General features: G+C 50.4%; 1 long non-coding RNA gene across 4 annotated transcripts in view; it reads right to left on the reverse strand.

Moving 5' to 3' along the window:
- Positions 1 to 12,374: 12,374 nt before the first annotated feature.
- The window catches only part of LOC115854073 (uncharacterized), a 169,026-nt gene continuing 155,206 nt past the window's right edge, over positions 12,375 to 26,194 (reverse strand). For 2 of the 4 annotated variants that reach the window (XR_009566303.1, XR_009566307.1), the window contains exons 4-6: positions 21,867 to 21,979; positions 17,766 to 17,956; positions 12,375 to 17,129 (exon numbers count right to left, since the gene is read on the reverse strand). This is a non-coding gene — a long non-coding RNA (uncharacterized lncRNA). The remainder of the gene's footprint in view (positions 17,130 to 17,765; positions 17,957 to 21,866; positions 21,980 to 26,194) is intronic. The other 2 variants (XR_009566306.1, XR_009566304.1) reach the window with 2 other exon arrangements.

Raw genomic sequence — 26,194 nt, forward strand, 5'->3', positions numbered from 1 at the left:
CTCGTGGCCGCCTCTGTTCCTTGGCTTGTGGCCCCTTCCTCCATCTTCAAAGGGCATCACTCTAATCTCTGCTTCTGTCATCCCCATCGTCTTCTACTCTTTGATCTCCTGCCTCCCTCTTAAAGGATCCTTGCGATTACATTAGACCAACCCAAATAACCCAAGATAATCTCCCCATCTCAAGATCCTTCATTTAATCACACAGGCAAAGTCCTACAAAAGGTGACATGGGCAGATTCCAGGGTTCGGGACATGGACATTTTGCAGCAGGAGGCATTATTCAGCCTTCCACTATTCAGGTGGCAGGGGCTGATGGTGGAAGGGAAGAGGAGGGAATGGAGAAGGTGAGTGGAGACAATTCACTGGAAAACGCGTGAGAAAGGAAGGAGGGATGGGACAGAGTCCTCCAGACAAAGACCCAGCCTGGTTGGAGGGAAGTGGCTTGTAGGATTTTTTTTTTCCCCATCCTGTTGTGTCTCCTTCTCTCCCTCCTTCCCGAAGCCTAATGGGAAAATTAGAAACATAACCCATGAGGAATCAACTGCTTCCCCTCACTCAGGATACCCACCCACCCAGGGGTCTTCCAAGCTCCATGAGCTGAAACCTGCATCTTGAAAAGATTGGTTCTCATTTTATTTCCAACGGCAGGTTCTCCTTAATAAAAAAAAAGAAGCTGATTATGCTATTAATTTTTCAAGTTCAGATATTGACGTCCAGCTTAGAAATGTGATGATTTAATTCACGTTCCTCAACTTCCACGTCCACCCAATACCTTCTGAAAATTTTTTCTCATTGTGCAACTGGTTTTCATTCTCCAACTGATTTTATATGTAGCTTAATTTCTTCCCCAGCTCTAGTGAGATATAAGTGACAAGGGATCTACATTTTTAAACCACAAGGAAAAGAAACCCAGAGCTACCAATATTTTATTGACTTGGAACGGGTCTTGGAAGCTGTATTTTTAAAACCAACTAGGTGATTTTGATGATCAGACAGTTTGAGGTGGTTCCCCCCTCCCACCCCTTTCCTCTTTCTCTTCCCTTCAGTAAACTGTTTTTCAGCTTTGTTTTTCAGTGAAAACCATTTCCTCCTCGCCGTGGACTTGATCCAGAGGTTGCGCCCATCTCTCCCACGTCAACAGTCCTGTGTCCTTGGCTCTCATTCTGGGCCTTTCCCTCTTCCGCAGCCAAACCGCTGCTTCTGCACCTCTGTGCAGCTAATAAAGAGGCTGAGTTCCCTGCTGCAGGGAAAGCTCCCACCCGCTGCCATTCTCAGGGATGAGGGGAATGTGCAGTTTCTTTGCATTTTCCCAGAGCAGCTAGCTCTGTCCCAGGCCTCAGGCGTCCCCGGGTTGAGGTAGCCTCTAGCCACAACCGATTTCCAGAGCCATGCAGTCCGGAGTGAACCTGCAGAAATGCAAGAGCTGGGTGCTTCCTGAGTAAAGTTTTCCCGTGCGAGGGCATGAATTGATTTGGGACAAAAAGCGCTTGATGGCCCAGGAGCACAGGTCTTGGGGGAGCCCTGTGCTGAGTGGAGGTGGGTGGGTATATTTCCTTGGGCCGCAGAGCCTCTCGTCAGGTGGGATCAGCCACTCCAGCCAGTCGCCACCTGGCCCAGCTTTGGAAGATGCGGAGAATGAATTTCACAGTGGTTTCCATGGGGCCATGGCACTGAAACAGCTGCAGGAGGGGACACAGCTGGTGCGGTCCCCACCCCTTCCTACAGAGCTGCCCTGGAGGAATGCCACCCTCCCCATGGGGCGTGAGAGGGTCCTCCTTGCTGTGGTTCCAGGGGCCATGGGAAGATACCTCGCAGCTAAACCCCCATTTTTGAGGGCACAAGTTGGCCTTTATTAAAATAAAACCCCATCGTCACTTATTCCAGTAGCTCCCCAATCTAGATAAACGTCAGGATCACCCAGGATGTTTATTAAAAAATAAAGATTAATAAAAATAGTGAGTTTGGGAACCCATCCCAGACCTAATGAATGAGAATCTCTTTGAGGGGGGCTGAGGCTGGAATCGGTGTGATTCGGTTTTATCAGACGGCTTTCCTGGTTCCAGAAGTTTGAGCCCCTAGAATGAGAGCATGAAGAAGGAATGGTGGGGTCCCGGGTGAGAGAAAATATTTAGTCACCGTTCAGAGGCATATCTATGTGCCAGAGAATTGCAGACTTCAGTTAAATAGGACATTATCTTATTTAGTCATCAAAACAAAGGTACGGCCCATGATTACCTCCATTTTGCTGATGAGGACATGGGAGCTCAGAAGAGGCAGAGCTGGAACTCAGACCCAGATCTTTCTCTTAGCATCTCTGCCATGGAAAGGATAGTGTGAACCCTGGGCACCACCCTGGGAGGTAGGGCGGCACATGACCAAACCGTGGCATCAACACAAGTGAGGCTGATTTTGGACTTCTGACTTAGACTGTAAGAGAATAAACCTGCATTGTTTTCAGTCACTCGGCCTGTGGTGATTCGTTCCAGCGGCAACAAGAAACTCATCCACTAGCCTAGAGATAGAGAACTAGCAAGTAGTCGAGCTTCCTCTGGACCCTCAGGCCCAGCTCTATGGAATCCCTGTTCCACACCGCTTGGGGTTGGGCTCGAAGTGCAGGTGAGGCCCTGAAGGGGCCCAGGCAACACGGTTGGTGAGATACGGGCCTGTGGGAGGTGTGTGCACGTGCCTGTGTGTCAGAGCGAAGGGAAGAGCACACCTTCATGCATCGGGAATTTCTGGGTAGACGATCTACCAAAGCCACATCAATACTTTTTTCTCCAGGAAAAAATTACTCAATCCCTATCAAAAAAGTCACAGTTTCACACACACATACCTGGACGGACTTGTGGGTCCTAGGGAGAAGCAAAACATCCCTCCCGCTCCAGGCGGCTTTAATTTTCACGGGGCAGGGAGCACAGCTGAGGGAGGCTGGGGGAGCTATCAGCCAAGGACTGTGGACACACTGTGACATCTGGATTTCCCCAAGGCTCTGGGGTCCCGTGGAGTGAGCGTTCCACCCCCACCCCCATCCCCACAGGGCTTCCCATTTCCACAAAATCTCTGGGAAAATTTGACACATTTTTTTTTTTAGCAGCAGAGAGCCATTGGAATTTCCAGCTTAATTCCAGATGTGGTGCTGACTGTGCTGGGGAGTTTGGCCTTATAAAGCATCCGGAGGCCCACCATCCCATCGGACACCCCCAGCGCTGGCCTGTACAATTGTGCGCGTCCCCCTTCTTCAACTCCGGGTCTTGCAGTTGGACTTTTCTCTGGAGAGCTGGAGAGAGCCCATGCATGCGGCTTTCACACGTGTGGAGAGGGCTGGGTGTTGGCTGGGCCTGAGCCGGCAGGCTGGAGCCCAGAGTGCCTCTGGGGCAGGTAGTGGGGGCCACGACAGAGAAGGAACCAAGTTGTGAGGAGGGCTCTGGGGACGTGGACGAGGCCAGATACTGGATCTGGAGCAGGCTGTGGAGGGGGCGGGGGGCGGCGCTCAGGGAACCAAGGGGCCAGTCTGCACTGAGGTCATAGCTGGTGCCTGGCCAGGGGCTGCTGAGAGGGCAGGCAGAATGGAAAGGCCCTTAACCCAGCCAGCGTACCCTGGTTCCTGGGGCTCAGTCCCCCAGACAAGACGTCAGGACCAGATGGCTCCTCGGCAGGAGTGAGGGTCCCCCTCGATGCTTCAGTGAAACCACGAGAGGATTAAGAATGTCACTCCCCCTTTTCACCTAAATGGGAAGGAAATCCAAAAAAGAGGGGGAATATGTATACATATAGCTGAATCACTTTGCTGAGCAGCGGAAACTAACACAACACTGTAAAGCAGCTATACTCCGATAAAAATGAATTGAAAACAAAATGTCACCCCCTTTCGGCAGCCTATCTATGACTGCCCTAGTTAGCAGACAGAATAATGCACCACATCCTAATTCCCAGAACCTAGGAATATGTTACCTCACAGGCAAAGGACTTGGCTGATGTGATCATGTTAAGGGTCTTGAGATGAGGAGATTGTCCTGGAGTGTCTGGGAGGGTCCAATGTAATCACAAAGCTTCCTCCTAAGAGGGAGGCAAGAAGGTCAAAGTAATGGAACGGCGATGCGACAGCATGATGGAGGAAGGGGCCACAGGGCAAGGAATGCAGGCGGCTTCTAGAATCTGGAAAAGGCAAGGAGATGGAGTTTCCCCTACAGCCTCCAGAAAGAACACAGCCTTGCCGGTACTTTGACTTTAGCCTGGTGAGGTCTATTTTGGACTTCTGACCTCCAGTAATGTAAAACAAATTTGTGTATTTTAAACACTAAGTTTGTGGTGATCTGTTACAGCAGCGATAGGAAACGAATACACCCTCCCATCGTGTGGTGGCTGTCATGCTCTCTGCCCCATTCCCTTCGACAAGTGTCTCTTCAACATGACACAGGGTGAGGGGAGTATCCCACCTGTCCTCCCCCAACGGCCCTGGCTGAACACAAGCACAGACCACCACGAGGAGGCCGGGAGAGGCTGCTTCTCGCCAGCCAGGGCCTCCAGCTGGTAGCAGAGCTGGGCCCTATCCAGGACCCCAGACTCCTGGGCCAAGACCTTCCCCCTCAGCCACTGCCTTCCTTCACCCCGTGGATGAGACAGCCACGCGCCTGCCGTTTTCTCCAGCCCTCTACCTTCCCCCCATTCTCTGGGGCTCTGCTCCCCACTGCCAACAAGGAGAACAACATTTTCAAGGTGCAAAAGAAGGAACCAGAACACACACACACACACACACACACATGGGAACTAGACGTCAGCTACACCTGCTGTAAACAGGGTTCTAACAAACCCAGGGGCTGTGTTGAGCCAGGGCAGGAGGTGGTCCGGCAGGGTCAGTGTGCGTGGACGTGGGACAGTACAGAGGGTCAGAGGACCCCGCATCCCTGCCCCCGAGAATGTTGAGATTCCACAGCACCCCCTGTCACTTATTTCTCTCCCCTCTCCTTACAAGGCCAAGCATAGACACCTATGCACGAGTCACACAGGCACCCACATGCACACAAACATACACAGGGACACAAGCGGCGCTGGCGTGTGCAAAGAGAAAATGGGCGTGTGCACAGACACCACCCAAGACACTTAAAAACAGGCAGTTGTGCCTCAGCAGGGCAGACATCGACACGCCCACATACACAGATACCGTACATACTTGCACACACCCACAGGGGTGCACACACATACAGACACACCCATGCACGAGTGAAGAGCAACTGTGCAGATGGACACCTGGACACCTGTGAGCAGAGAGGACTGTCCAGTGCTTCCCACACCTCCCTGCAGGGAGGGAGGTGGAGAGTCCCTCCCCGACCCACCCTCCTGAGCTCTGCTCTGGAGCCCTCTGCTGGGGAGGCCAGGAACAGGCTGTCAGGCGCTCCTTGGCCCTGGAGCTGAGCTGGCCTGGACTGGGGGTTTGGAGGGAAGGGGCAAGAGGAGAGAAAGGGAACCAACCAGAGCCAGCCCCTGGGCCCTTGGCATCCTGCCCCCACGTGGTGCAAATGACTTTCTGCAGCCTCCAATCTAGCACTGAAGGAGAGATTTCCCTCGCAAAGATTCCTCTTGGACCCCAGCCTCTTTTTGCCAGACTCCAGACCTACCGTGCCCTTTCAGTGGGCGCTGCTGGTATGGCTGCGTGCAGAGGAAGGGGCCCTGGCCTGGCGGCATCACACACCCCTCTCTCCAGGACGAGGCGGCTTTACCCTCCCACACTCCAGGAGCCCAAGCTGACTCCACCCTACTCCCCTCACACCACCCAGGCCATCTTGCAGTGGCACTGCTGGACACCCAGCCCCCTTGCCACCCACAGGGTCTCTGACTCCGCTTGTTACAGCTGCCTGTTCAAACCTCCACCTCCTGTACTTCTTCACAGAAACCACCCTCCCGCTCTCAACAGCTTTTTCTTTCCATTTTCTCCTGGGGGAGAGGGAGGAAGTGAAGAAGATCTGGGCTTTGGAATAAGATGGATGAACCTGAATTCAGATCTCAGCCCAGAGGTGGGATTTACTCACCAGCTATGGGCCTCTTGGGCAGCTAACCTAACTGCTCTCAGCCTCAGCTTCACCAGGTAGAATGGAGATTGTGTTACTTAGGTGGCAGAGTGAGAACATTTTCAGTGCCCAGGACCAGAGATGGTATAAGGGGTGAGCCAGCCGGGTAGCTGGCTAGGGTGCCGTCTTTATGAGGTACTCAGTCATCACTGGACATATGAGGAGATGAGAAAACCACGTCTGGAACTCTTTTAAGGGTCAGTTGGACATTCTGCTTTAATAAGCTACTTGCAGTGGGGTGGTGGGGGGACCCCAAAAGAAGAGGCCAGAATAACGATCGTTGTTCTCTAAGCTGTTCTGTAAGGAGGGCGGGGCAACGTCTCTAGAGAGTTTTTGTGTATCTAATTGCAGCATGCAAGTTCAGCGTCAGAGCTGAACTGCTCAGAGGAGATCCAGGGGTCCCCTGCTCTGCCCACTCCCCTCTTTTTCCAAGCAGAGATCAGTTCCACTATACTAAAGTTGAACTGATAGTAAAGGAATACCAGTTTGATGGGACATAAAATGATTAGCCTGTTGGGGGACCCACATGCTTCCCCATTGGGCCCTTCCTGACACGTGGAAGGTGCGTAATAAATGTTAGTCGGGTCTGTCTCTCCAGTGCTTGGCCCGCAGACTTCTCTGCAGCCCCCTCCACTCAGCCTAGCCCTTCTCGAATCCTCTCTGCCTGGTCCTCGGGGCTACAGCATCACTTAGTTCTTCACCACACCCTTTCCCCCCAACCTTAGCCTACTGACCCAGCCCATCCTGCAAGCCTCAAGGCTTCTAGCAGGCGTCAAGATTTCCATTTCTTGGGAAGTCAGATAGCTCTTATACATTATCCTGTTTAAAACAACAAAAGGCAGCTGCTATCTTGTCCCGGAGGAAAGTATCTCCTTATCTTAAATGTCTACCATCAGGCAGTCCCCGCTGGCCAGTGAGTAACGTTTCAAAAGTTGGTTTCTGGGAAGCGGACTGGGGTTCCAGCAACGAGCAAGAGAAAATCGAGGACTCAGCGTTATGAACGGGGCTCAGTTTTCCAGGTTGAGCCATAAATGCTCATTTAACGCATCACAAGGCTAGGCTGCCACACACCCACACAGGGGAAAAAAGAAAAACCCTACTGTTTCAAGACCTATAGGTAGAAATGGAAAATAACAATGTGGGTGTAGAAAATTATTTATTTTTTCTTAAAAGCTGGTGCTTGAGGAAAAGCAGGTTTCTTAACAGGAGTATGCAGCGATGGGGGGGACATTCTGAAGGAAACTTTGAGGTGTTTCTAAAGGCTTTAGAGGCTGAAAGCTTCTGTTCTTCAACATTCTGATGAATCTTTCTGGCGTTCAGTCTGCCTTCTTTTGACACGGGGCAGTCCTGGCTCTATCCTGACATGTAGTCAGCCAGGATTGTTTGGGTGGAAAGAATAAACTGGGGAAAGGAACTCATGAGGTAACTGGGGTCGGGTTGTTAGAAAGGAGATGAAGAAAGTGGATTCAAGGGTGTGTAATTTGGGTTTTAAAGATGCCCTGAGGGGAATTCCCTGGCAGTCCAGTGGTTAGGATTCCACGCTCTCACTGCTGAGGACATGGGTTCAATCCCTGGTCTTGGAACTAAGATCCCACAAGCTAAAAAAAAAAATAAAGGCCTGAGGAAGAATGAGCTGAACTGAACTGATTGTGGTACAAAACAAAGAACAAAAACAGAAAGAAAAGGGAAATTATGGTACATATGTGACCCCATCTTTCCAATCTCAAAAGAAACAAAAGGAGGTGGAAGCTGGACTGTTCCAAGGCTGACCACCAGGTGACACCACAGGCCCAGGACAGCTTGGTTGCAGTCATGGCAGGTAGAGGGGACTCGGGAGGTCCCAGGGGACCGGGGGAGTCACAGGTTTGGAAGCACAGGACATTCTCAGATTCCATCCTCCTTCTGACTGAGTTGGAGAGAGAACACTCATGCACATTCCCTTCCTTCTCCAGCTCTCATTCCATCTCCCCTGAGGGTTTTATGCTGCTATACTAGGTGGCATGGGGATGGATGGTGCCCAGAGGGATGGGGGCCCAGGACGGGTGGTGAGTGAAGAGACGAGGAAGATGGGGCTCAGGAAGGTCTTGGACAGGACCTTGATAGCGTGAGCGGGCAGAAGACCATGAACCTTTATTGAAAGTCCGCCTCCACTCACAGGTCCTGACACAGGGAAGCCCAGGGGGGAATCAAGCCACCTACAGGGCTGCCCATGGATGCAGGTGATTCAGAGTTTAGGTTTGGCTGATAACAGCCCCAGAAAAGCTGAGAATGAGCCCTTTGTGAGGGTGGCTCCTCCGCAGGCCCCCTCCTCACAGCTGGGCCGGCTACAACAGGCCTGTGAGGAGAGCTGCCTTGCAGGAAACAGGACTGACTGGAAAAATGCAAAGAAACTGAACGTCCTCTACAGTAAGATGCTGTGTGAGAACTTTAAGATGCCTCAGGGCAATGTGCAGGAGAAAGATGCACCTTGGCTGGAGCCCACTTTATTTTCATCCAGGTTTTCAATCTCATCTGTGTCCCCTCCCTCCCACCCCCAAGTACCCCAGAGAAAACATCACTTTCAGTACTGTGTAAGTCAGAACTCTGGGTTGCAAATGGCCAAAACTCAGCTTGAGTCAACTTGGTGAAAAGAGGGCATTGACTAACTAGTTCATTCAGGGCATGAATGGAGTTCACCCTGCTGGAACTCCCTTCTCTCTGCATCTCTCAGAGGCTGGTGTCATCCTATCTTCTGCAGACAGGCTTTACCCTGCCTTGGCAGGAAAAACGACCATGGTCAGTTCAGGGTTTATGACCAGAAAGGAAATTATACCATCTGCTACTTGGTTAGGGAAAAGTCCTGAGGAAGAACTCTGATTGGCTCGCCTTGAGTCACGTGCTCAGTTCCGGACCAATTGCTGTGGCCAGAGGCATGCATTGCTGTGGTTCTCCCAGACTGAGTCACTTGCCCAACCCTGTGGGAATGAGGTACTGAACAGACACATACAATACAATAACCTCCTTGCTGTGTACTTGGGGTCTCTTGAGGCAGAACTGCTAGTTGTTCCCCTAATAACAATTTCTCCTTTTCTCTAACAGAACAAAAGGTGCTTACTGGGATACATGGCTGCCTGGAATAAAAACTATATTTCCCAGGTTCCCTCGCAGCTAAGGATGATCAGGCTGCTAAGAGTTCTGGACAAGGGGATGTGAGCAAAGCCAGGTGTGAAACTTCCAGATGGCAGCATGCTCTTGGCCCTCTTTCCCCCACTTTGTGCCGTCTGGAAGCCTATGTGATGGTGAGCCACTTTGGATCCTATGGGTGAGAACAAGACCACAGAGACGGCAGAGTAACAAGTCAGTTAGAAGAAGTCTGAGTCCCTGATACCATTGTGGTCCCAAACTGTTTATGCCTGGACTGTTACACAGACACGTCTCTTGTTTAAGCCACTCTTATTTTGGGTCTCTGTTACATCAGCCAAGGGTATATCCTAAGTAATACATCTTGGACCTTCTCCTGGTACCCACTGCTGAAGGCTGAAAATGCCATCTCTTGTATCCAGGACAGAATTTGTTCTCTGACCATGTATGTATACCTCCATCCAAATCCAGAAAAGTCCTCCTAGTAACCAACCTACCGTTTGCTGGGAGTGTGACCAGACACACCACAGAGGCAGATCTGTTCTCTCTAACCTGAGAAGTTATTTTCATTTCTCCCTACACCCTGACTCCATCTCACTGGGTATGTTCCAAAGTGTTTTGTACGTGGGTTAGACCAGACTCTGCGTCAGCCCGGGGCTCCTATAGAGTGGAGGCCATGCTCCCTCATCAGACCGGGACTTCTGAGCGCTGGAGCCGTGGAGAAGTATAAAGCCCAGGCCCTGCCCCCGGGATGCTCGCTGTGCCGCTCTCTTTAGGGTAACGGCAGCACACAGATGGCCCATCTGCCTCTGAGGCAGGAAACTTGGGGCACAGAGTTACTGAGAGCCGAGCAGTGGGGGACTCAGGAGAAACTGCTGATTCCTCCCTCTTCTGCTGCCACCTGGGAGTGTTCCGACCTCGGGCTTCTACTCAGATCTTTGAGGCCCGTGGTCCTGAGGGAGGGAAGAGAAAGCACCAGCGGGGTACGGGCTGGGTTTCTGGGATGGGGGAGAGGCAGTGGCTAGGTCATATCTGAGGTCAGTGTAGGAGACGAGGCACAGAAAATAATCCAGGGACTTTGAGTCTAACGATCCCAGACCCTCATTCCAAGCTTTCATGGTTTAAGAAGGATAACTGAGTTAATCCTAGGTGGGAAATCCAGAAGGAAAGCTTGCCTCAGAAACATAGGCTGGGCTGGGCTGGGCTCTTCCTTTCTTTCTGTACTGATTGTGTTGAAGAACAATGGTGGGCAGGCCCGCGTCTTTCTTAGAGCCGTCCTTGGCTCCCAAGTGGCTGGCTTCACCTCTTCTTCTTTCCCTCTGAATATCCTCCCTCAGAGGGGCCTCCCTAAGAGGCAAGATGGTGTCTCTACCCTCAGACTGGGGTCTGAGGACTTCTCATAGGTCAAGCTGGACTAGCCCAGGGCCAACCTGAACCAACAGGAAGGTGACGTCAGGTGTCCAGGCTGCATCCCTGGATTTCCTTAGAGATGGAGGCAAGACCTCCAGCCCCACCTCTCTAACCAAGGCAGTTCTCTGCACTGGTTTCCCCTGACCCCAGCACTGGATCTAAGGGAAGAGTACTAACTTCCCGGCTCCCCTTCCCATGAGGTACATCAACCCTGAGAGACAAACAGGGCTGATGACACAACGGCATGGAAGCAGGATGCTGAGTGATGACACTTCCACGCACGTGCCACGGCACGCCGCGCTCCTAGCTGGTGAGAGAGAGCCAATCTGGCCTCCCCCCCACCCCAACCACAGCACGGCTTCCTCGCCCGCCTCAGCTGAGCCCTGATACGCCTGCCTGCCCTCCCCTGCGATCTGCCCTCCCTCTGCTCTCACACGACGCGCCCTGGAGCTCCTGCACCACAGGCAGCGCTCTCTCCTAGATCTTCAGCCTCTTCTCAGAATGCGTCCTTCTCCTCCTGGCCCTGAGCTACCACCTCCCAGCAGCCCTCTCAGGTGGAGGATGTTTAGTCTCACATTCTCTGCACCTCAGGGTGAAGAGATGGAGTTGTCCGTATTATTCCTCATGGTCATTTCCAGCCCATTACTCCCATCCTCTTGTAAAGCCCTGAACCATTGACACTGCTGCTTCCAGCTATGCCATCCTCCCTCCTCGGCCCTGTCATCTCCCAGCCTCCCAGGCTTGCTCCCTCCCCCACTGAAGACACACGTTCCAGCCTCCTCATCTTCTCCTGTACCCCCTCCTGCCACTATCCTAGACAAATAGAATGACCTATATCCACACTCTGACCTCTTGCTTCCATCACCTACATCTCCAATAATTCCCGCCTTAGCTATCCATTGCCACATTTAGCCCTGGAGACCTTATGGCCACCCAAAGCCTTACTTCTGAAATCAGAACTTCTCACCTTCCACTATCCAACCATCCATCCATTGCCTCCAAGCCTTTCTGCTTCCTGGCCCAGGTGGCCCTGCCACAGGTCTCTGGCCTCATAGAACTCTCCAGTCCACTGATTCCTTCACTTTGTCTCTATCCATCAGCCCCCTCCTGCCTTCACTTCTCTCCTCTCCCAGCTTAGAGTCCAAGGTTTGTGGATGAATAAACTGTGGGATGTTCACACAATGGACTATCACAAAGCAGGTTAAATAAATGAGCCACAGCAAAGTAAAACAATGTGAATAAATCTTAGCCATATACAATTAAGTAAAAAAGGTAAGTCCCCAAAGATTGCGTGGAGAGCAATACCCTTTTAATGAGGTTAAAAACAATTAATATAAAATGTATAATTTTTGGAAATATATGTACATGCAATAAAACTATATAAAAAGGACATCAAGGGAATGTGGTACACAGACTTCAGGATGATAGTTACTGTGGGTCGGGGGAGGTAGGGGGCTGGGATGGCGAGGAGGAATCGTATGGAAAGATGTGGGTCACTGTCAAGGCTTTGGTTTGGGTGGTGGTTCTGCAGGAGCCTATTTAATCATTACAAATAACGAATTAAAAATATAGCACGAGGGCTTCCCTGGTGGCGCAGTGGTTGAGAATCCGCCTGCCAATGCAGGGGACACGGGTTCGAGCCCTAGTTTGGGAAGATCCCACAGCAACTAGGCCCGTGAGCCACAACTACTGAGCCTGCGCGTCTGGAGCCTGTGCTCCGCGACAAGAGAGGCCGCGATAGTGAGAGGCCCGCGCACCGCGATGAAGAGTGGCCCCCGCTCGCCGCAACTAGAGAAAGCCCTAGCACAGAAACGAAGATCCAACACAGTCAAAAATAAATTTATTTATTTATTTATTAAAAATAATATATATATAGCACAAGTGGATCAACGATGAGTGCGTCAGGGAACAAAGGATGTGTGGAGGAGTCCAATGAAATCAAGATTCCATGGGTTATCATGGCTTTACTCTCTCGCAATTATATTGAACCTCCCTCACCTTCCCACCACTAAATTCACAGATATCCCCGTGTCTGCCTCATTACAATGGAAGAAGCATCCCAGTTTTTCAGTGAAAGAAAAATTCCATCCCTTGTTCCCTGAATCCCATTGCTTCTCATCTTCTCAAGGGCTTTTTTCCTTCGGCTATCTCCCCACTCTCTTTCCTCATCAATCTCTCCCTCCTTAATGGGTTATTTCCACGAGCACACAACATGCTCTAGTCTCTCCCATCTTAAAAACAAATAAACTGGGAATTCCCTGATGGTCCAGTGGTTAGGATCCAGCGCTTTCACTGCCGTGGCCCGGGTTCAAACCCTGGTCGGGGAACTGAGATCCCGCAAGTCATGCGGCACGGCCGGAAATAAAAAGGAAAAAACAGATAAACTTTCTGTATTAGTTAGGATAACGTTAGGCTGCTGTAACAGAGAAATCCCCAAAGACTGTCTCAAAGGTAGAAGTTGACTCTCACATGAAAAGCCTAGGAAGGCAGTGTAGGGGTGATATGGTAACTTCTTCTATCTGTTGCTCTGCCATCCTTAACTTGCAGCTTCTCTCCAAGATGGACGCCCCAGCCCTTGCCAGCACTTCAACCTCCCAGCCAGAAGGAAAGGGGAAAAGAGGAAGGAGGAAATAAGGCTACTTCCTTTGAGGGACACGACCTGGAAGTTGCATACATGTCCAATCACAAGGTATTGCCCTCAGACTTGGTCAAAAAACACACCTAGTGGCAAAGGAACTTAAGAAATATGGTCTTCGTTAGGCAGTAATGTGTCCACTTAAAGATTCCATCACTATTGAAGAAGAGGAGAATGGCTATTGAGGGAAAGCTGGCGATCTCTATCACCCTCTGCACCTTTGACCGCCCAAATAAATGCACGCTCTCTTCTCACACGTGCAACATGCTAATCCCCTTCCCAAGCCCAAACCCACAAGGTTTCATCCATGACAGCAACCAGCTCAGAGCCCAGGCCTTCCTGACAATTGTCAGATCTTTACATGAAGTTCAGATGTTGGTCTGGTGACATACAAACTAAAAACCAAGTTATCTATTTGTTCCCCTTTACCAACCAGCAACACATACACATATACTCTACAAGGCAGAACAGGATAACCCCAATTAATCTGCCATTTGGAGAGGGAAAAATAGAAAACACATAGCAGGAACATAGCAATTAACAGATCCCACTGGCAGGAATTCCAAGGGTTCCCTATCTCAGAGAGGAGAACGTTCTTTGGTATTGAATACCTGAAAACATTCTCTGTGGCTCTTGGCTCTGCTTTCGGGGCAGTACTTCTTTGTCTACCTGTTGTCCTCCAGGGCCACATCTGAAAAGGGCATTGGAGAATGTACCCTTCTGGGCGGTGAGGGTGCAGTGTTCACAGCCTGTTTCCTGCCGGTGCAGGTTTGGGAGCTCACAGCTTGCTTTAGGAGTTGAGCAATTCTAGAGTTGTACTGGCCAGCCTTGTAGACTTTTGCCAATGACTTTCCCTCAAAAACTTAGCATAACATTAAAAAGTGAAATACAAAACATAATTCAATGTACAATCATATAGAAAAGAATTAAATAGGAATAAATCGAACAAGGCTTGTACGTTGAAAACTATAAGACATCATTAAAATAAATTGAAGAGAAACTAAATAAATGGAAAGTCATCCTGTGTCCATGGATTAGAACACAATATTGTTAAGATGGTAATATTCCCCCAAATGACCTACAGACTCAATGAAATCCCTATTAAAATTCCAGCTGCCTTTTTTGCAGAAATTGAAAATGTATCTAAGATTCATATAAAATTGCAAGGGGCCCAGCATAGCCAAGACAGTCTTGAAAAAGAAGAACAAAGTTGGAAGACTCACACTACCCTATTTCAAAACTTACTGCAAAACTATATTAATCAACACAGCATGGTACTGGCATAAGAATAGACACATAAGTCAATGGAACAGAATTGAGACTCTGGACATGGAGACTTTGACACATGGTGAAAAAATAGTCTTTTTCAAGAATGGTCCTGGGACAACTAGATCTCCCTATTCAAAAGAATGTAATCAGATCCCTACTTCACACCACATATAAAAATTAACTCAAAGTTGATTATAGACCTAAATGTAAGAAAGAAAAATATAAAACTTCATGATCTTGGATTAAACATTGACTTTTTTTTTTTTTGCGGTACCCAGGCCTCGCACTGTTGTTGCCTCTCCTGTTGCGGAGCACAGGCTCCGGACGCGCAGGCTCAGCGGCCACAGCTCACGGGCCCAGCCGCTCCGCGGCATGTGGAATCTTCTGGACCGGGGCACGAACCCGTGTCCCTTGCATCGGCAGGTGGACTCTCAACCACTGCGCCACCAGGGAAGGCCCAAACTATTTTTTTTTATTTATTTATTTTATTTTTGGCTGCATTGGGTCTTCGTTGCTGCGTGCGGGCTTTCTCTAGTTACTGTGAGCAGGGGCTACTCTTGGTTGTGGTGCGCGGGCTTCTTATTGCGGTGGCTTCTCTTGTTGTGGAGCACGGGCTCTAGGCACACAGGTTTCAGTAGTTGTGGCACACAGGCTCAGTAGTTGTGGCTCGCAGGCTCTAGAGCGCAGGCTCAGTAGTTGAGGCGCATGGGCTTAGTTGCTCCGTGGCATGTGGGATCCTCCTGGACCAGGGCTCAAATCCGTGTCCCCTGTGTTGGCAGGCGGATTCTTAACCACTGCGCCACCAGGGAAGTCCCTAAAACTATTTTTAAAAAATTAGTATGACTACAGTCTATTTGTTTCTAATCTGTTCCATAAGCAAGTAATCCAGCCAAAAAAGCTGGAGCAGACATAGTTCTTAAACCTGAAGACATTTTTACGCACATTTATTTCCCAGCCTCTATACTCTGCCCATCCTACCCTGTCTTGACTTTATAATAGTTTATGAGGTTACCTAACCTAGTAGGCCTGGGTGGAAAGGCAGCACCCTGAATCTGCTCTGGGCTGTTGAACTGACTCCCATTGTCGGGCAGGGTGTTCCTAACTGGAGCTAACTGGGAAAGGCTTGGGCCACAGTCTTGTCTCCTGGGAAAGCTGCCTCTTCAGGGCTCCTTCAAGTCACTTCCTCAGTTTGGGGTGCAAAAGCAGTTGACTTTCTCAGCACCCTTCCAAATACTGGATTCTTAGTCAACTTACCTTACTGGCCACAGGCAGGAAGAATCTCCATGAACAGAGCTCTGTTTATTTTCATCTATGCTTGCAAACTGCTGTCTCTCTTCTGAGTTTTTCTCTCTTCCAGGACCTTGCTATAAATGTGGGGAGAGGACTACCCACCAACACTTGCACCTTTTCTAACCACTTCCTCTAGAACTAGAGGCTCAGTAGGCACGTGAACTGTCTTCCAAGATATCAGAGGAGATAGTGTTACCAACTGTTTTGCATAGCACGGGTCACCAGCTCTCCAACCTGACATATCTGCTCACCGCACAACGCCTCATGTTTAAAATTCTGCCACATCCGACATTCCACTTCTGGATGTCAAATTCTACGTTAATCAGAATATAGTTTAGACTACTGTAACAAAGGCCTCAAACTACACTGGCTTACACAAAGTAGAAGGGTTTTTTTTTTTTTTTGGTTTTTTTTCTCTCAGGTACCTTGATGGTTCAGGGCTGATACGGGGGTTTAGTGGTTTTGGACGACTCAGGTTTCTTGTATCTTTTTACTTCACTACTTTCAACATGTTGCTTCCAGCACACAGTCTAAGACAGCTTCTGTCAGAGGTTGGATTACTCAGGAAACAGACTCTGAGACAGATGTGCAGCCAGGTGTTCTACTGGGGAGTGAACCCTGATGGCAGGGGGAGTGATGGAGGTAACACTGGGCAAAGGGCAGAGCTGAGCTGTGATGCAGTCACAACAGAGGACTCAGCCAATCCCAGAGGAGCTCTGGTGCTGGGGTGGCCTTCATAGTTGTCTCAATTAAAGCAAGGAACTAGGTTTGTTACCCCACAAGTCATTGGATATGGGCCCCCTTTTGATACTCCCAGGGAGGAAGCATAACTTTGGGCAAAGCAGTTTCTGGGGCAAGATTCAGCTGAGCTGTGAGTGGACAGTGCTCCTGGCAGTTGGGGGAAGGAGGGCCTCGGTTTTAGATGGGGCATCAGGCAGTGTCCTCTGGTGTCCAAGGCTACAGAGTCCACGAGAGCTCCCAAGGTTCTCACCACCAGGTTTGCCTGGTGGGAAATGGAAAAGCCCACACAGTACTTCCACTCACATCCCTTTAACCAGACTTAGCCACATGGTTGCACCTACCTGGAAGAAGGTAAAAACTCGAGAAAGAAAGCAAAAGTGAAGTCATTTGGAGTCATTTGGGAGTCTCTGCCATGTGTCCCTTGATTCCGTGTCCTTCTCTAGCCATTGTCTCATTTGTCTGTCCCTCCTCAGAACCTGGCTTCCTCCATTTCTGCATCTGTCTTTGCTCCAGAAGCCCCACCTGACATCTCTTGGATGCTGTGTTAGACTTATTGGATTGTCTCTTTCAGTCACCTGCAAAAGTATTCAAACTAGCTCCTAGGGGGAAAAAAGATTTTATGAGGTCATGTATTGGATCAAAGAGAGGATCTACCTTCAGGCACGGATGGACTCAGAGGTTCAAATGATGTTACCAGAGTTGTCTCTCTCCATTTCCTGATCTGTCTTTCCTGTGTTGGTTTCATTTTCTGACTGAATGATGCCACTGACAGTGCCAGCCCTACATTTTCTTACAGCTCACAAACTCAGAGAAGAGTGCAATCCTCTCTCCTTCAGTGTCCCCCATGTGTGCTCACCCAAGGACCAACCTTTGTGTCCAGGGGGTGAGTGCTCTGACTGGCCAGCCTGAGTCACGCCCTTTGGCGTGCTTGGGGAAGTGAGGCCGTATATGTGATAGCCCAACCAGAAACACTGGCTGGGGTGGGGGCATAGGCAGTGGGCTTCTATTGCTAAACAGGAGGGAAGGGATGCTGATGCTGTTATAGCCTGGGCATCTCAAACTTAACATATCTACAGATGAACTCTTGGCTCCCCTCCTAGCCCCAAATATGTGCTGTCTCCACTCTTCCCATATGGTAAGTGGCACCTGCATCTACCTAGCTGCTTAAGCAAGATAACTGCGAGCCATCTTTATACGTCCTTCCCTCTTCACCCCACATCCCAACGTTCACTTACAGATTCTACCACTCAGACGCTCTTCGATCAGTCCCGTCGTCCATCTTCTCCATCGCCAACATGTTGCGCAGCCTCCATCACCTCTTCCTGTGCTATTCTGATGGGTTCCCCTGTCTCTGCATGCTCACTCTGTCTTGTTGCTGGTTGTTACATGGCAACCAGAGGCATCCTCCTGAAACCTGCACATGAGACTGAATATAACATGATGACTAGGGGTGTACCTGGAACAAACGGGCACCAGTGCAAAGTATCCAATTCTTATTTTCCACTGGAGAAGTCCCAGATTAGAATTCACTGTCACTCATCATAGCGCTTGGCACCTGAAGACTTGTTCAGTACCCATTTCCTCCCCCAAACTGGAAGTTCTGGGAGGGCAGGGATTTTGCCAATCCCATAGTCCACCTCATCCCAGGCACTGTTTGGAGCACACAGCCCTGGGGGCTCAGTGAAGGCAGGATGATGTTCTTGGTACGAGTGGGAGGGGGTCTTGGAGCCAACTGCTTCCCCCGAGGCACCTTAGATTTTCCAAAGAGGCCAGAATCCTGGGGTGGGTTGGGGACCACAGAGCTGCCATCTGAGCTCCCTCTATGGGAGAAGACCCAGGGAGAAGGAGGAAGATGGGAAGAGAGGCTGGGCCTAAGGAGGAGGAGAGCCTAAAAAAAAAGGCAGGAGAAAGCCAAAGATATGAAGGGCGCAAAGCATGGAGCTGATCTCCCTGTGCTATGCAGCTGCTTCCCACTAGCTATCTATTTTGGGATAGGGAGGGTGGGAGGGAGATGCAAGAGGGAGGAGATATGGGGATATATGTATACGCATAGCTGATTCACTTTGTTATACAGCAGAAACTAACACACAATTGTAAAGCAATTATCCTCCAATAAAGATGTTAAAAAAAAAAAGAAGAAGAAGGGCAAGCAGAATGAGAGGGGTGGAGAATTCCAGAGAAAGGGGCAGCTAGGATCAGAAGGAGGTAGGCTGGGGGTGGGAGGTTTGAAGAGGAAAGAGAAACCATTCTTTTTGAATGGGTCAGGGTGTGTGTGGTGGGTCTCCCAACACACTGATTCCAAGGTGTGGGAAGCTGAGATCGCCTGCCTTGTGCTTGTGTGGTTTTCTCAGTCAGCCCAAGACCCCTGGGAGGAGAGTGGGGGACACCCAGCCAGAGGCTCCCCCAATCAGGAGCACCCACAGTCTATGGTGACCATCCCCAGCACCCTAACTCACTGTTGAGTGGTGGCCCAAGCCCAGCAATGCTCTATCGGGACATGCAATTACAGGGCTTGGGTTACAGTTCCAACATTGGCAAGGGCTCGGTGGCCGGAGATAGGAAGGTGGCACCCGGAAGGGTTGTGTGTGTGCTGAACTGCAGGCTCCCAGCACCACCCCCCAAGGCCAGCTCACAAGGCCTCCATTGTTGGGGGCTGGCTCCCAGCCCATCACCGGCCAGATAGGAGCTGCTGTTCTGACAAGGCAACAAAAGCACACCCCAAGTTCATACAGATGCCGTTACCCCATCCTTATCAGGCGGAGGGAAGGGAGCTAGCAAAGCTAATGTTGATTCAGAGAGAAAAAGGAAAAAGGCATATTAACAATCATGGCAAAAGTGAGTTCCGGCAGCAGGGGTGAAGACCACGGGTGCTAGTCTGGGGTTTTTATAACGAGCAGCTGGAGGCAGGGGTGGGACGGTGAGGAGTGTCCGGTGGGTGGGGGAGGAGCCCCCCCAGTGTGCCCGGCCCTGTGCCGGGGACAGAAGCCAAGCAGGTGCATTCTGCCGCTTAGAACTTGAAGCCTAGTCAGGAAAACAGGGCTCTTTTCTTCACCCAATATAATCAAGGGTCCACCACTTGCAGGCTCTGTTTATAAATGCTGGGGGTTCCTGGGGCTGGCGTTCTAGTGGATTGTACTGGAAAATAAAGAGTCCTGAAGACCAGCACCTAGGAGAGCAGGTCGGGACTCAGACAGAGAGAAGGGGGTCTCGGAGATGGCAGGTCAGCAAAGGCACTGAGGGCTGGGCCTGGGCTGGGGGATGAAGGAGCAGAGCTCCTACCCCGGCTGCCTGCTTCTAGGCAAGGAACCTTGTCTCAATGAGCCAGTTTCTTCTTCTGTAAAATGGGGACAAGAGAAACTACCCAAGGGAATTAACATTGAGAATGGAAAGAGAACCCAGGTAAGCACGGAGCATGGTGGTAAATCACGATAAGCCTTTGGTCAGTCAGATTCACAAGGGTGAGAGAGACGCAGCCACCACGTGCAGGGGGCCGACAGTCAAAAAAGGGAGGTAAGACATGGGAAAGGTGGGGTGGACCCAAGTCAGGGTGGTGGGCTAGGACTGGGTTAGCTGGCGAGGAGTGGGGAAGGCAGCTCTGAGGACAGGAAGAGCGGGAGCAAAGGAATGGCGGCCCAAAGGAGCCCAGCCCATCTGGGGGTGGGAGGTGGTAAGGGCAGGACCATTCACATACCATTGTCCCCTCCCCCATCCCATCCCCAGAGGCCCCAGAGTGAGCACACCAAAGACGGTCACTCATGGGAATCACCATTTAAAAATTCTGCTGTGCCCTTTGGGTATGCTTTGAAATATAGATTTGGAAAAAAAGCACTTTAAAGATGAAAAAGGGCTTCCCTGGTGGCGCAGTGGTTGGGAGTCCACCTGCCGACGCAGGGGACACGGGTTCGTGCCCTGGTCCGGGAAGATCCCACATGCCGCGGAGCGGCTGGGCCCGTGAGCCATGCCTGCGCATCCGGAGCCTGTGCTCCGCAACGGGAGAGGCCACAACAGGGAGAGGCCCACGTACCGCAAAAAAAAAAAAAAAGATGAAAAGTCCCTAGAAAATGTCAGTCTGTAGAATCTGCTGCCCTTGAAATAGAGACACAGATGTAGAGGACAAAAGTATGGACACCAAGAGGGGGAAAGTGGCCGGGGGGGTGGGTGGTGGTGGGATGAATTGGGAGATTGGGATTGACATATACACACTAATAAGTATAAAATAGATAACTAATAAGAACCAGCTGTACAAAAAAATAAATAAAATTAAATTTAAAAGAATAAAAAACAAAAAAGAATCTACTTCCCTCTAGGCAGTGAGTAAAGAAGCCCATTCAATGGAGAATGGACTTGATTAAGAGGAAAGGGAATGGACTGCCTGGAAAGTTGGTTGCTGGGGAAACCTGCTATTAGAAAGGGGCCAGGGTTGGGAGGGGGGAAAGCATGTCCTGTGCATGTGTGTCATGCACTAGCAGCAGTCTGAGACCAAGCTGCCACGGGCAGACGCGGCATGGGAGGAACAGAGAGCCTTATTTGTCCACTCGGGCTGCCGTAACAAAGTACTGCAGACTGGGTGTCTTCAACAGCAGACATTTATTTCTCACAGTTCTGGAGGCTGGAAGTTCAAGGTTAAGGTGCCAGCTGATTTGCTTCCTGGTGAGGACTCTCATGGCTTGTAGACGGCTGCCTTCTCTCTGTGTCTTCACATGGCTTTTCCTCTGCGCAGGTGCAGAGTGAGAGAAATCTCTCGTGTCTCTTCCTCTTCTTATAAGGACATCAGTCCTATTGGATTCGGGCATCACCCTCATGACCTCGTTTAACCCTAATTACTTCCTTAGGGGCCCCATTTACAAATACAGAGTCACAATGGGTGGTGAGGGCTTCAGTATATGAATTTGCAGGGAGGGGGGCTCACAAACATTTAATCCATCACAGAGATCTCCTTTAGTCTGCAAGAGGCAAGAGAAAGTAGTGTGTAGAAAATAAAGTTTTCCCTGGGATTAGCAGAACAGATGACACATTTAGTCCTCCTCTTGGGGCAATTAACGCTGACAGCACAGGAAGAGCTACAGATGGCCCATTACTCCCTGGGAGTACTGAGAACACTTTCCAGAGAAATTCTTACATTGGAATAAGGAAAACAGTTTTTGCATTCATTTGCGAACAGTAGAAACTTAATGATGGAAATACCTGACTGTACCCAGATATTAGTTTTTCTTTAGATCTTAACCATCGGTGAGTAACAAGTCTTTATGATTCTCAGTTTAAGAAAGGTTATAAATACAGGAAATCTCACTGGGATATTAAAAGAGTATGATGTTCCATCTCTTAATTATGAATACCTTAGAAAATCTTGGGGCTTCCCTGGCGGTCCAGTGGTTAAGATTCCGCTTTTCCTCTGCAGGGGACAATGGGTTCAATCCCTGGTCAGGGAACTAAGATCCGGCATGCCGCGCTGTGTAGCCAAAAAAAAAAAAGACTTAACTGGTTGGTCCACATTATATAAATGTTGTTGCTCTTATTTTTCATGTGATGACTGCTGTGTGAATAGCAGGTGTGGTGCTTGCAGGGAAAGAAAAATAAACCTTTACACAGTCAATTATGTGCCTGTTATTTTATTTACATCATCTTATTTAATCCTTCCAACAATCCTGCAAAATTAGCATTAGTCCCATTAATTTGTTGGTTTGTTTGTTTTAAGGTAAGGCTAGGTGGAATTTTCCCCATTTTGCAAAGAGGGGAACTTAGGCTCAGAGAGGTTATGTTAACTCAGTGGAGATTAACCAGCTAGTAAGTGGTAGAGTCAGGATTCGAACTCGGGTGTTTCTAAAGGTGATGTTCATGCTCTTTACATCCTTTGCTGCCCTAGTCTTGCAAGCCCAAACCAATGAGACAATAAGAGATGTCATGCACTCAGGCACCCGGCCACTTCACCCAGCCGTACATGCTGACATGCATGTACATTCAGGTCTGTGTCTGGCCATAGTCCCCTCCCTCACATCCAGCCATGGGTTGGCTAACTAAGCCCCAGCTGGGGTGTCATACAGTGGAAGGGAGGATATCATGGTGGTTCCTGACACAAGGTCAAGGTGACACCTGCCATTTCCCCTTCTGAATGCCAAGCATTCAATCTGTAATTGATTCTGGGTCCTTCTTTGCCTCCGCCTTTTATAGAAAGCATAGGCTACCCATACAGTTGGAGTTTCCTTTGTCTCTACCTGCCCTGTCTTGCATGCTAGCCTTGTTTCTGGCTCCTTCAAATGCCTTCAGTCCTGTCCCAGTTGACCCCCCCCTGCCCCCACAGCCGGTAGAGAGCCATTTAAATGTGGGGCTCCCTGTGCCAGTGCACAGAATTGCAGCCCGTCTCTCCCGTCCCAGTGCTCACTGTGGCTCCCCACCCCCGCTGAGTTTTTACGACTCATTGTGGACTGAATTTTTGTGTGCCCCCAAAGTTCACATGTCAAAATCCTAACCCTGACAGGATATTATTAGGAGGTGGGGACTTTGGAGGTGATTAAGTCGTAAGGGTGGAACGCTCATGAATGGGATTAATGCCCTTATAAAAGAGACCCCAGAGGGCTCCCTCACCCTTCCCACCATGTGAAGACACAGCAAAAAGATGGTCATCTGTGAACTAGGAAGCAGGCTCTCACCAGACACTGAATCTGATGGTGCATTGACCTTGGACTTACCACCTCCAAAACTGTGAGAAATAAATTTCTGTTGTTTATAAGTCACCCAGTCTATGGTATTCTGTTACAGCAGCCTGAACGGACTAAGACAAGGCTTAACTCAAGTACCCTTCCTCCCGGAAGCCTTCTCTGACCTCCCAAGACCAGGGTGGCTTTCCCTTCCCTGGGCACCCATGGCACCCTGAAATTCACCTATAAGAGCCCCAGCCCTCCTTGTGGTAGGGCTGTATTTACTTGTCAGTCTCGCCCACTACACTGGAAGCTTCCTGAGGGCAGACACGGGCTCTGTCGTCACTGTATCTCCCAAGCACAGCTCACAGTAGGTGCTCAGTTAGGTCCCCACGTTTAGCAAATAAAAATTCAGAATGTCCAGTTAGATTTGAATTTTGGATAAACAATGAATACTACTAATAACAAATACTACTAAGAATGAATAAAAATACTGCATTATTGTGTCTGGTAACCCTATGCTCAATAAGTGTTTATTGTACTCCTTACTATGTGAATGAGCAAAAAGCACAGAGAAAGGAAAAGGTCTTGTCTTCGGAAGAAAGCAAGAAGCATCAGTTTGCCTGGAACATAGCCCTGGTGCAAATCTGTCACAGAGTGAAATGAAAGGAGCCCAGCATGCCTGTGCTCAGAGCAGCACCCGTACCTAGTAAGAAATCCATCACCAGTGATGGAGGGATGCGACAGAACGAACACACTGCAGGGGGGCGAGGGGGGGGTTAAGTGCCAGAAAAAAGTAGTGAAGATGTCAAAGCAGAAATGGAGGGCGTGATGATGGCAGTGGCTGTGGTCACGGAGGCTTTTGAGGGGGTCAAGTGACCAGCAGGCTGCAGCCTCCACACCCTTACAGAATGGCCATGTCCTGATTCCACGAGCAGCTGAAACTCTCCTCCCAGACATTGTAGGGGTTTGTGCCCATCTCGAGCAGGACAAGTGCAAACCCTGATTCTCCTCTCCCCACCCAAAGAGTGGAGGGGGTCCCCCGTCCCTCTGGGGTTCCTGAGGCAGGAGTTACATCCCCCCATCCCCGCCCAGGCTGGAGTTTTCCACGAGCCCCTCATGCAGAACCTGGCCTCTTGGGGAGTCTCCCTAACCCTCTGCAACAGGCGGCTGGGCTCCCAGGCCCCAGGGTGGAGGATTGCAGGGAGAGGGAGGAAATAGGCCCCCTTTGTCCCCTGGGCCTGGCAGCACAGTGGGAGCCTGTGTCACGCCAGCTGCTCTAATGCGGCTCTGACTCTGGTGGACACCAGCCTTGGAGGAGCACGTAGCCTGGGGGACCCCATCTGCTTCACGTCCCTCCGAGTGGGACCTGTGGGCTGGCTGTCTGTGCCTGAGGGACGACCCGTGTCTGGGGGGTGCTGGCTGTCTCTAGGAGTGCGTATACGTGTGTTCACACCGGAAGGTCTGACGGAGGGCAGGCAAGTGCGTGTGCTTGTGTGTCTGCCTGTGGGACACATGTGTGCCTTGGGCTGGCCGCGTGAGTCTGCAAGTAGGCACAGACGCGGGTCTGTGCGCGTGCGCTGAGGACAGGTAATGCTTCTGAGCACGTGGGGGGACACGTGCCGAGGTCTTCTCCCGTTGCCAGAATAGGGAGCCTTTCCCAAGCACCAGGCCAAGGAGGGCAGAACTGGCTGAGAAGCTTCCTTGGAGAGAAGTCCTAGAAGATGGGGACCAAGACTCTGTTCCATTGAAACTTGTGTTCTGCACACACATCCCCTGGGGCTCTGGGTTTGGCTGTTCCCTTCACTTGGCCCCTCCCAGCCTCTCCCTGCACCTGCTTCCCTGCATGCTGGACCATCAGGGACCCTCATCTGGGATGCGGACCCTCAGCCACGTAGCGGCTGGAAGGATGAGAACGGCTGAAGCTCTTCGGGGTTCAGGATGTTCCCCTAAGGGCTGAGCTGCCCAATCTGGCTTTGCTTCCCTCCCACTCCACCCCCCACAAATCAGAGCCCGGCCCACCCAGCCTTCCCTTCCAACCTGGCTGGAATCAGGAAATGAGATTTCAACTCCATTCAACTAAATCCAACAAATATTTACAGAGGAGGTTCTAAGCACAAGGCTCTGTAAAGCTGGAAGCAGCGGGGTGAAGCCCTTTTACCAGGGCCTGCCTCCCAGATGACTCCAGGTTTAGGGTGATAAGGTCCCACTTTAGGGCTTTGCTCCCTACCAACACCCACAGCTGCTGCCTCAACCGTCCCCTCAACCAGCAATTGATGGAGGCCCTGCCTGGTGAGGGTGCACCCGGGAACCTCCCAGAGAAAATGCCCGCAGCACTGGCAGCCCCTTCCCTGCCCCCGGGGGCCCGCTCCCCACCCTCCAGGATCAAAGGACCCCTCCGAGAGGCAGCCAGAGGAGTAGGTGGCAGAGGAGTGGCGGTCCCCTGCCCACTTCAGGAGATAGTACCAGGGACTGAGGGACTTGGGAGTCTGGGTTTTCCTTCTGGTTAAAAGGAAAAGCTATTACTCCCCCAAAGGGGGCCCTCCAGCCTTCAGGGTCCAACCTGCAGGCAGGCGTCTCTCAGCTGATGCCCCAGAAGTCCCTCCCTATATCTTGGTCTCCAAAGTGAAAACTGCAATATGATCCTTGGAGTGAGGCATAAAAATATTGAGTCGGGTTTTTTTTTTAATCTAGAAATTTAAGACTTACCAAATATTTAATAAATGGGTTGACACTGTGCCCTCCCTCAGTCCCAGTTTCAGATTATCCTGAGTCCCAGAAGGTTCTCTGGGAATCCTAGAGGTGAGGGCCAGCTCCTCTGTGTGGGGCATTTAGGGAGCGCCTTCCTACTTTGGCTCCCTGTCAGCACAAGGCTTCATTTGTTCCTAAGTGCTCCAGTGTGCCACCAGTGTGGCTGGTTTTATAAAAGCGATGCCTTATCCTATGATAAAGCATAATGGAAAAGAATATATATATATATGTGTGTGTGTATAACTGAGTCACTTTGCTGTACAGCAGAGATAGGCACT

The sequence above is a fragment of the Globicephala melas genome, chromosome 12 (genome assembly GCF_963455315.2).
Source record: "Globicephala melas chromosome 12, mGloMel1.2, whole genome shotgun sequence".
Classification (NCBI taxonomy): Eukaryota; Metazoa; Chordata; class Mammalia; order Artiodactyla; family Delphinidae; genus Globicephala; species Globicephala melas.